The sequence below is a fragment of the Aquarana catesbeiana genome, linkage group LG07 (assembly GCF_042186555.1).
Source record: "Aquarana catesbeiana isolate 2022-GZ linkage group LG07, ASM4218655v1, whole genome shotgun sequence".
Lineage (NCBI taxonomy): Eukaryota > Metazoa > Chordata > Amphibia > Anura > Ranidae > Aquarana > Aquarana catesbeiana.
The window spans coordinates 25,672,466-25,684,853 of NC_133330.1; the positions used below are offsets into that span (position 1 = coordinate 25,672,466).

General features: G+C 39.0%; 1 protein-coding gene across 1 annotated transcript in view; it reads left to right on the plus strand.

Moving 5' to 3' along the window:
• The window catches only part of LOC141102802 (G-protein coupled receptor 22-like), a 271,406-nt gene that overhangs the window by 41,871 nt on the left and 217,147 nt on the right, over positions 1 to 12,388 (plus strand). The gene's annotated exons all lie outside the window — the stretch shown is intronic.

The following is a 12,388-nucleotide window of genomic DNA, read 5'->3' on the forward strand; positions in this document are numbered from 1 at the left end:
GTTTTTTCCAGCACAGGGCCAATCAGCACTGTCCAGACAGAGGGTCGGGGGTCCTGCAGCCTCATAGGACATTTAGAGGAGAATGAAAACTCCTCCTACAAGCTTTAACCCGTTAAAGACCGCCCACCGCATATACACTGCGGCCGGGGTGGCTCTACTGCGCGAAGCAACGAAACAACGTACCCGGGGGAGCAATAGGCTTTTTTTTAGTAAAGCAGCTAAGGTTAATCTGGTAAACAGGTGCCTAAAGCTCCACCTGGTGGCTGAATACAAAAAAAAATGAGAAATATAACTTTATTTCAAGTTATGTTTTAGCCATGAATATGATAAACAAAGTGGGAAATTATATACATGACATATACCAAAAAAAAAAAACAAACATAAATATCTATCTATCTATCTATCTATCTATCTATCTATCTATCTATCTATCTATCTATCTATCTATCTATCTATCTATATACATATATAGATATCTATAGCTATATAGATAGATAGATAGATAGATAGATAGATAGATAGATAGATAGATAGATAGATAGATAGATAGATATATAGATATCTATATATAGATATATATCTATCTATATATATAGAGATATATAGATAGATATATATATATCTAGATATATAGCTATCTATATATATCTAGATATATCTAGATATATCTAGATATATCTAGATATATATACACTAAATAGACATTTTTTGTAGCAGTATTGCAATTTACAGAGTCCCTGCCCTTCGTAATTGGACCAGACAGAGATGCGTAAAATATGGTTGAGCTTTCATATCGGTGTAATAAATTTCTGCTCAGAATTTTATTCCAGATAACTATTTTTAATAAAAGCTATCCAAGAAGAAAGGGACATTTCAATAAAAAATAATAACTAAAACATTATTAATAGTAAACCTTGAAACGCTTGTAGCACTCACTATGGCTATAAAGCAGCGCTTGACAAATGGTTTAATTTCTCGGTAGTATTGAATATTAAACAGTAATAAGGTTACAGTGTTCTCCAAGGCTGCCCGATTGTATAAACTGAATTAATCTCATACTGCCTTTAGATTAACAATGATATGGGACGCCCAATCACAATTACGTAGCTGGTGAGGTTTTAAGAATATTTCCAAGGACGCTGAGCTACTGAGATGCTCTAATTACAAGGAGCACCATGTGTATAACCAGTGATTTTTTTTTTTTAATACACATTTTTTAATTTAATATGGAAACTTGTGTTGAATGAAATATGCATATTACTTTTAGGAAGCTTTTTGTGGATGTCCTTCTGTACCTAATTGCACTGTGGACCTCTTTATGCCCACTTGGGTTTGCATTGGATTTTCCTACGTTTTGTCTATTATCTTTCTGTTGATTCACTACATTGGGCCCATTCACATCATTTCCATTGCGGCAATGTGCGGTAATCATGCAGTACACGCCTTGGTTCACTGTGGTGCCTTTCATTGTTGAGGGCACCCCAATGTATGTATAACATGATTGCTGCAATGTACTGAGGTCCTTTGTATTGTGCTGCAAAAAAAAAGCACCAATTTTTCCAGGTATTGAGGTGCAACCCATTCATTATGAACGAGCCACCTAAAGCTGAAGTTTAGTTAGGCTGCTTTCACACTGAGGCGCTTTACAGGCGCTATAGCGCTAAAAATAGCGCCTGCATAGCGCCTGTAAAGGGCCTCTCCTCTCACTCCAGTGTGGGCTTTCACACTGGAGCGGTGCGCTGGCAGGACGGTAAAAAAAGTCCTGCAAGTCGCAACTTTGCAGCGCTGTAGGAGCGGTGTATACACCGCTCCTAAAGCGTCCCTGCCCAATGAAATCAATGGGCAGCACCGCCAAAGCACCGGCAATGCGGCGCTTTGCAGGCGGTTGTAACCCTTTTTCGGCAGCTAGCGGTGGTCTCAGCGGGGGGCATCGATAGTTTCAAGAAACTATTAGATAATCACCTGAACGACCACAACATACAGGGATATACAATGTAATACTGACATATAATCACACACATAGGTTGGACTTGATGGACTTGTGTCTTTTTTCAGCCTCACCTACTATGTAACATATAATAAAATAAAGGAAAGAAACTTTAAACAAAGTCCTCCTTTGTATAGAAAAAAATTGTAGAAAAACAATTTCTACAATTTTTTCTAAATAAAGGAGGACTTTGTTTATAGTTTCTTTCCTTTATTTTATTATGTGTGCACTGGTTTTATTACATAGGTTGTAGATATTTGTGGCATTTGTGGTTTTTGTCTGTACGGAAGCACCATACTAACGATCCAAAAATTTTACTTCTGATTTTCTGATCGTGTGTACGGGCCTGTATACATAGATATATATATCTAAATATATATATATAGATAGATATATATATATATATATCTATATATATATATCTATCTATATATATAGATAAAGATATATAGATATCTATCTATCTATATATCTATATCTATATATAGATATAGATATATATATATATATCTATATAGATATATATATATATCTATATAGATATATATATATATTTTATTTTTTCAAATTCTTGTATAATCCCAAACTGGTTCGCGTTAATATATTTTTTTTTGTTGTATACATTCACTGCAAGCAGATAAAAATGACAAGTTCCTCTTCCTTTAGAACACTTCTCCTAGGTGAGTCCTAATGACCGTTGGACGGTGCAGTGCGGAGATTGGCTGACGCCTTGTAGTCGCATTATCGGAGCTCAGCGGGGTGCGCGCTCCAGAATGGATGACATAGACTTGATTTCACTGATTAGGACAACACTGCCAAGTAGAGAAGAGGAAAAATCTCCTCCAGTCACCATAGCATCCATTCTCTAGCACAGCGGGGATGGATGGGGTTTAATACCTGACAGGCGCCTGTGATGGAAACCTGGACAAGCTTGTTTCCTTACTAACCATTTTATCTGCCAGTTTGGCCTTTGATGCTGCCCTGGAGGGACTCGCAGTAGGCCGGTTACAGCAGCCGGCAGTGTGCGCCATGGTGGCATGTCTTGCAGAACTCTGCTAAACGTTATTTGTATTTATACTGAATCCTCATCTGTAGTGCAATTAAATGTGTATATTAGGACAGTTCCAATTCAGTCCACAAAAAAATTGCTAAATGTGATATCATGGCAGTATATTGCAAACAATGAATAGGGACCATATAGGAGCCGTGGCAGATTTTTTTTTTTTTAAACTGGCAGTTCTAAACAGCTTTATCCTGAATTTTATTGAAATGCAGTGCACTGAAGGAGAAATAAACTCAGAATGAACAGGCTCTATGTCATATGACCCTATAGAAGTTTATGTGTGACACACTTTCCTCCATAGAATGCAGTGTATTTCTAAAGCCTCAACCTACTCTCCTATGATAGATCATATTATTGCATGAGGCAAGAATAACAGGATGGGTGTTCAGTGACTGACAGGGGAGGGAATGACTAAAGCTGGCCATACATGGATCGAAAATTCAGCTGGTTCAGTAGGAACCAGGTTGGTCTACCGATCGGCTTCTGCACAACCACCCTGTTAAATTTTCCGCTCTCAGACTATCGCCTGCACTGGTGATCAGTGTATTCTGACGGTGGGGAAGTCTTCCCGATGTCAGAATACAATAGCTCAGCGGGAAGGATAACCCCGTCCACATCGAGAGCATGGATGGGGGAATCTGACCATTAAAAAAAGATAAAACATAATCCTCTATGGGCTGTTTAAGTGTGTGCTCAGCGACTGACAGGTGAGAGGATTAATGACAGGATGTGAGCTCAGTGATAGACAGGTAAGATAAGCAATGCCTTAATGTATACTCAGCGATTGACAGCTGATAGGATTAATGACTGGATTAGGGGCCAGTGACTGTTAGGTGACCGGATGTGAGCTCAAAGATTGACAGGTGAGGGGGATTAATGACAAGAAGTGAGTTCAGTAATAAACGATTAAAAGGAGCAATGACAGGAAGTAAGCTCAGTAATTGACAGGTGAGGAGATTAATGACAGGATGTGAGGTCAGTAATTGACATGTGAGGGGAATTTTGACAGGATATGCTTTAGTGATTGTTGACAGGTGTGGAGATTAATGACAGGTTGTGAGGTCAGTAATTGACAGGTGAGGGGATTAATGACAGGATGTGAGGTCAGTAACTGACAGGTGGAGGGATTAATGACAGGATCAGATGTGAGTTTAGTCATTGACAGGTGAGGGGAATAATGACAGGATGTGAGGTCAGTAATTGACATGCGAGGGAAATTTTGACAGGGTGTACTTAGTGATTGTTGACAGGTGTGGAGATTAATGACAGGATGTGAGGTCAGTAATTGACAGATCAGGGGATTAATGACAGGATGTGAGGTCAGTAATTGACAGGTGAGGGGATTAATGACAGGATGTGAGGTCAGTAATTGACAGATCAGGGGATTAATGACAGGATGTGAGGTCAGTAATTGACAGGTGAGGGGATTAATGACAGGATGTGAAGTCAGTAATTGAGAGGTGAGGGACTTCATGATTGGAAGTGAGCTCAGTTAATTGACAGACAAGGGGATTAATGACATGATGTGAGGTCAGTAATTGACAGGTGAGGGGATTAATGACAGAATGTGAGGTCAGTCATTGACTGATCAGGGGATTAATGACAGGATGTGAGGTCAGTAATTGACTGATCAGGGGATTAATGACAGGATGTGAGGTCAGTAATTGACTGATCAGGGGATTAATGACAGGATGTGAGCTCAGTAATTGACAGGTGGAGGGATTAATGACAGGATCAGATGTGAGTTTAGTCATTGACAGATGAGGGGAATAGTGACAGCATGTGATCTCAGTGACTGACAGTTAAGAGGTGCAATGACAGGAAGTAAGCCCACTAGCTGATAGGTGAGGGTATTTTTTTTTCAACAATATATTTTATTGTTTATAGTATAGCATAAGAAGACAATGTGGACATTGTACATCGCATACAAATCCTTGCAGGATGATGAATACAGGTAAGTAAAAATACAATGAGATTAAAGCAAAGTAAAGTAAAGTACACAAACAAGATTATGAAACTGATAACAGGAAGATCCGTTGTAATGGTATTATAACATATCTAACATTTATAGGTTGCCCTGATACCGTAGTTTGACATTCCCCCAGGAACCCTCAATGGGATATAGGTGAGGGTATTAATGACAGGAAGTGAGCTCAGTTATTGACAGGTAAGGGGATTAATGACAGGAAGTGAGTTCATTGATTGACAGGTGGGAGGAGCAATGACATGATGTGTGCTCAGTGAATGACAGGTAAGAGGAACAGTGACCGGGCATAGGGGGCTCAGTGATTGACAGATGAAAGGAGCATTGGCTGGATGGGTGCTGAGCGGCCAACAAATTAAGGGAAATTAGAGGAAGGAAAGAATATATATCTATAGATATATAGAGATATATTGATATATATATAGATATATATACTGTACATATGTAAATTAAACATAGAAAAAATATTTTTAAACCATTACTACATAAAAAGTACAGCATAGATGTGTTTAGCACTCTGTATCCGGTCTCCATGTCAGCTCTGGTTGCCGTTGCTATGGGGCCAGTTGGAAGTTTACAGCGGCTCATCTTCCGCTCTGGGAATTTCATAATGAACTCATTATAGCCGTGCTCAGATGAGACCTGACACCAGAACCTGATTACCTGAACCCGTTCATTCCCCGGGATTTATCTACTCACTCCTGTCACTGCTGCGCCTGGTATGTCCCCCTGCAGCCTCCAGACAGGAGGTCATTAGAACACAAGGCTCAGCGTTTCCCATAGCAACCCACCACCTTCTGACTTTCATCCATTCAGAGTCTAGTATAGAGAATATCTTTATAAAATGTAATAAAATACTGCGCCAACCTCAAATGTGAGCAGCCAACACAACAATAAGACTAATTGTGAACAAATGAGTAAATAAAGGTGTAGCGCTGAGAATAAGTAAACATGACACACCTTATGGGAGGGGTTATGTAATCTGAGAATATAATAATGATCCGTTTCTCGTAGTGGAGAGTACAGGATAAATATAAAAGACCTCATGCGATGGAAAGTCGCATAGAAGTCGCAACACATATAGTGAAAATTGCTATTAGCAAGGGTAATGTGATGTTGTGACTGAATTTTAAAAAATGCTCAAAAATAAACTTATATGTGATTTGAAACATAAATATGATTACATAAAAATAGCGGTAATAGTGACCTGCTGAAGGAAAAAAAACGCACATCATATATGAATAACAAACAAACCGGTGTATAACCATAGGTATGTAGTAAGGGACAAACACAATACTAATTTCAAACGCAGGTGAAAGCAGACATATGATAGTCCATGAACAGGGGCGGACTGACAACTCATGGGGCCCCCGGGCAATACGAGATTATGGGGCCCCCGGGCAATACGAGATTATGGGGCCCCCGGGCAATAGATTATGGGGCCACACAGTATACACACACACACATACAGTATAAACACACAGAGACACAGTATACACACACAGAATACACACACACACTGAAAAGGGATTCTTTTTTTTGTTTTGTTTTGTTCCACTTTAAGCTCACAGAACCAACCACTGCCATTGTGGTAATAGAAACAGAAATGGTTGGATGGAAATTTAAATCCTCGGGCAGCGAAAAAAACAACTCCTGCTTTTGTATTTTATCTGTATGTGTCGTTCTTTGTCTTGACGTTGGTTTTCTTTTTTTTTTTTTTTATTGTCTAATGATTTTAGCAGCTTATGTGATTTTGATGCTTGTAGGTTCAACAGGCGTTCCTTAAGGAGCAGTAATTGCATCCCGTCTCCCATGTCGTGTATTGTATTCTCATCCTTTTCTGTGCTCTCGATATCTTTCCACCTTTAAGAGGTGATGATGTGTGGAAGTAGGCTAATGTCTGTCCTCGTGTGAACTCCTCCTCGGTCTGTTAGGACTTCGCTTGCAGTTGCCTTGGTAAAAATGAAAAAAAGAAAATTACGAGGACTGCAGCGTGTATCGGGAGGGCGAAGAGACGCACAACCCCAAATAGAAGAAGAATGGTGTAAAGGAATGCTGCATGCAAATGAATGTTCTTTATTGCAATGAAACAGCTTAGGCCTCAAGTATACTAGGCGTTTATCCCCGCTGCATGAGAATCCGGCATCTGGAACGGGTGGAAGGCCCGTCCGGAGGATCAAAAAAGGAAAACCGCTTTTCCTGCCCCTTTGGTATGAATGAGCATTTAACCCTTGCAGTGCAGGGCCAGCCCCATTGCACGGGTGGATATTTGTTTCCCCAAAATTCGGCTTTAATGTCATTCAGTAAGAGCCCTTTCACACTGGGGCGGTTTGCAGGCGCTATTGCGCTAATAATAGCGCCTGCAAACCGACCCGAAAGTGCCGCTGCTTGCATTCCAGTGTGAAAGCCCAGAGGGCTTTCACACTGGAGCGATGCGCTGGCAGGACGGTAAAAAAAGTCCTGCCAGCAGCATCTTCGGATCGGTGAAGGAGCGGTGTGTATACCGCTCCTTTACCGCTCCTGCCCATTGAAATCAATGGGACGGCGCGGCTATACCGCCGGCAAAGCGCCGGCAAAGCGCCTCTGCAGAGGCGCTTTGCGGTGGTATTTAACCCTTTCTCGGCCGCTAGCGGGGGGTAAAACCACCCCGCTAGCGGCCGCATACCGACGGTAAAACGCCGCTAATAATAGCAGTGTTTTACCGCCGATGCCGCCCCCCGCCCCAGTGTGAAAGGGCTCTTAGGAGTTATAATTATTGTAATAATCTGATCATTAAGGTCTGGTACATAGATAGATGTACCTCCATCCTTTATATTCCATAAGCACTAAAAACCAAATGCCCGAGGTGCATCTGGACAACAAATGTATATAAAATCTTTTTGTTTTATTGAATAGCCACTTGATTAAAAATATTTTCTTTTACAACAAACATCTGGAGTGGACGTAATGGACAGGTTGTCTATAAAAAAACGAAAATTCTTTTTTTTTTTTTTTTTTTTTATAGACACCCTGTCAGTTCACATCCACTTCTAATGAAGTGAATTAAGATTTACGAAACGCGTTGGTTGGAGCTGTACACAACGGAAAGGGTTGTTTCTTTTCCTTTCAGATTCATTCATTTTGTCATATTTGTTGCATTAGACTGATTCCTTTTCGGAGTTCGTTTTGTATATTCGGAATTTGTTTCTTATATTCGTTGTTTTGAATCGATTCATATTTCAGAAGTTAATCCAGAAGATTGGGTATATGTTTCTTTTAACGCGTTAATTTGTTATTTTGGGAGATTACTTATGCACTCTGTTTGGGTTAGATGGAGGTGGATCCATCAAAAGCTCAGAATCGTAACATAATATATGGATCAAAATGTATTTTGAATTAATTTGTTATGTTATGATTCGGAGATTCTGATGGATCCACCTCCATCTTTTTTTTTTTTTTTTTAACCAAATCAGAAAAACTCTGTCGAGAGACTTATACAACTTTTACTTTCATTCTCTGTCTCCTTCTCGGTTTCACAGCATTGTGGTATTATTCCTAAACCTTATTATTTATTTAATTTCTTTTATTACCAAAAGAAAAAAGAAAAATGGAAAAAATTTCTCAAGAATTAAAATTAGGATCTTAATTGCGAACGTTGGATCCACCTCCATCTAACCCAAATACAATAAGTAGGAATCTCCATTTTATCATCATGGATGAGGGAGTTTGGGGTGGAGGAACTTGAGTGGCCTGCTCAGAGTCCTGGCCTCAACCCGATAGAACACCTTTGGGGTGAATTGGATTGGATACTGATAGCCAGGCCTTCTCGTCCAACATCAGTGCCTGACCTCACAAATGCGCTTCTGGAAGAATGGTCAAACATTCCCATAGACACACTCCTAAACCTTGTGGACGGCCTTCCCAGAAGAGTTGAAGCTGTTATAGCTGCAAAGGGTGGGCCAACTCAATATTGAACCCTACGGACTAAGACTGGGATGCCATTAAAGTTCATGTGCGTGTAAAGGCAGGCGCCCCAATACTTTTAGCAGTATAATATATTTATATATAAAACCCCTATTGTGTAAAAATACTGTATGTCCCTATTGTTTATAAAAATGACACTATTGTTTGTAAATATGACTTTATTGCTTATATGTATAAATGTTTGTATACATTGCATATACGTTTAAAAATTTGACCCTATTGTATGTAAGTACAGTGGAACCTTGGATTACGAGCATAATCAGTTCCAGGAGAATGCTTGTAATCCAAAGCATTCGCATATCAAAGGGAGTTTCCCCATAGAAGTCAATGGAAACGAACATAATTCGCATTGACTTCTATTGCATGCAATACCGCATGTGGCCAGAGGTGGGGGGGGCACCGGAGAGCCTCAGAAAAACTCGGGGACAGCTCGGCTGAACTCGGAAACCCTCGGAAAGGCTCAGAAACACTCGGGAACGGAGTATTTGAGTGTTACCAAGTGGTTCCGAGTGATTCAGAGTATTTCCGAATGGCTCCGAACCGTTCCGAGTGTCACCAGCGCAGTGTCATGCGGTACTGCACACCCCATTGCTTGGCTTGAATCCTGCTCGTTTTGCGAGACAACACTCACAAACCGAGTCAGGATTTAAAAAAAAAAAAAAAGTTGCTCGTCTTTTAAAACGCTCGTTAACCGCGTTACTCGTAAACCAAAGTTCCACTGTGTGACCTTATTGTCTATTATTATGTCCTCATCGTTTATAAATACAGCTTGTCGTAGACGTTAGAAAACAGAAACTAGATGTGTTCGGGTAATCGTATCCCGCATCTGATCACGTCTCAGAAATGTTCATTCTAACGGCACTAGCAGAGATACAGTTAGTCATTAGAGGATACACCTACACATCTGTACATGAAATAAGCTCATCAAAGTGTAGCACAGCAAGCAAGTAAAATGTACAAAAAAAAAATGACTTTCAGTCTAACATTGCAAGAAAACTTAAAGGAAACCTATACTAAGAAACAAGCACAGGCTGGTTATTCAAGGACGTAGCTCTTGTCATTGCAGACCGTGCAAATGCTATAGAGCCCAGAACTGGATACATTGTGGTTTAGGCAGAGAGCAATAATGTTTGTTGAAGAATGAATATACTGTATATATATATATATATATATATATATATATATATATATATATATAAGAATGAAAATCAGATGGGATTGCTGCACTTAAAATTTATTCGGAAATTTCAAATTCCATTCAGTGTCAAATGCATGACAGTTTCGGGCTATACGGATAGCGCCCTTCTTCAGAGCCAGACACATACAATAATAATGATCTTTACAAGCAAACCTTGGTTTGAGAGCGTTTTGCAAGACAAGCAAAATGTTTTAATAAATTTTGCCTTGATATACAAGCGATGTCTTGATATACAAGTAGCGTCGTGTCACAACTGAGTATAAAAAAGAAGAGAGGCGCCTCTAAGTGTAGCAATATGGTTACATTTAATGAAAGTACAACATTTAGCAACTTATTGCTACACTTAGAGGCGCCTCTCTTCTCTCTGATACCCTGTAAAAAAAATGCTTTGATATACAAGTGCTTTGGATTACAAGCATGTTTCTGGAACAAATTGTGCTCACAATCCAAGGTTTTACTGTATTTATACACTTCCATCTCATATGGGATCAATCAATTAATCAGTCATTCAATATCAATTAGGATAATTGACAAATAAGGAAAACATGTAGGCGTATATGGTATCGTGGGTCATCAGGCGTTATCATTTTTCCTATTATATTCGGTATGCACTAAGAGAGAAAAACACATATAGTGAATACATATATATAACCAGCTATATATAAAAATATATATATAAAAAGTATGTATGAAAAAAATACAATTTATTTTTTATTTTTAGTGATGTCTTTTTTCATATATGCTTTTTTTACATATATATTTTTTATATATAGCTGGTTATGTATATATTCACTATATGTGCTTTTTATTTTTTAGTGATGTCTTCTTCATATATACTTTTTATATATATATATATATATATATATATATATATATATATATATATATATATATATATATATATTTTATATATAGCTGGTTTTATATATATATATATATATATATATATATATGTATTCACTATATGTGCTTTTCTTTCTTACAGCATACCGAATGTAATAGGAAAAATGATAACACCTGATGACCCATGATACCATATATGCCTACATGTTTTCCTTATTTGTCAATTATCCTAATTGATATCGAATGACTGATTAATTGATTGATCCCATATGAGATGGAAGTGTATAAATACGCTTGTAAAGATCATTATTATTGTATGTGTCTTGCTCTGAAGAAGGGCGCTATCCGTATAGCCCCGAAACCGCCATGCATTTGACGCTGAATGGAATTTGAAATTTCCGAATAAATTTTAAGTGCAGCAATCCCATCTGATTTTCATTTCTACATATGACCTGTGGAAGGATCTGATTGCTCAGCACTGCTATATATTTGGATCGTGTTCACTTCACCTTCAACACTTGTTCATGTGTGTGTAAGGGCAGGCGTCCCAATACTTTTGGCACTATTATATAGATATATATATATATATGGTGGTACCTTGGATTACGAGCATATAATTAGTTCCAGAAGAATGCTTGTAATCCAAAGCATTCGTATATCAAAGCGAGTTTCCCCATAGGAATCAATGGAAACTCAGATAATTAGTTCCACAGTGACTGCTTTTGTTTGCAATACCGCATGTGGCCAGAAGTGGGGGGGGGCACCGGAGAGGCTCAGAGACACTTGGTAATGGAGTGTTTCTGAGTGTCTCCGAGCGGCTCCGAGTGTCACCGGCCCCCCTGCGTATCACCGGCGCCCCCGCATATCACCGGTGCCCGCGCACCTCTGGCCAAATGCGGTACTGCACACCCCAATGGCTTGAATCCTGTTCGTCTTGCAAGATAACGCTCAAAAAACCCAGTTAGGTTTTAAAAAAAATAATAGCTCCTATTGCAAAACGCTCGTAAACCGCATTACTCGCAATCCGAGGTATTACTGTGTATATATATACATATACTGTATTTATGCTGTATACAGGTACTCCTCACTTAGCGGCCAGGTTCTGTTCCAACGACCAGGTCGTTAAATGAATTGGTTGTTAAACGAGGACCCACAACTATCAATATTTTAAGCATTTTTAACTACTGAACTGTATTGTGAAAAAAAGGTCTAAAAACAAAACTCCAGCTCAATAACTTTGTTTTAATTTGCATAAGACCAGAACACAAACAAATCCTGTCCTGTACAATACAATGATGTATAGCGCGTTGTTTAAGTGGGGAGAGCTGGTCATAAGTCAGAGTGGCCGTT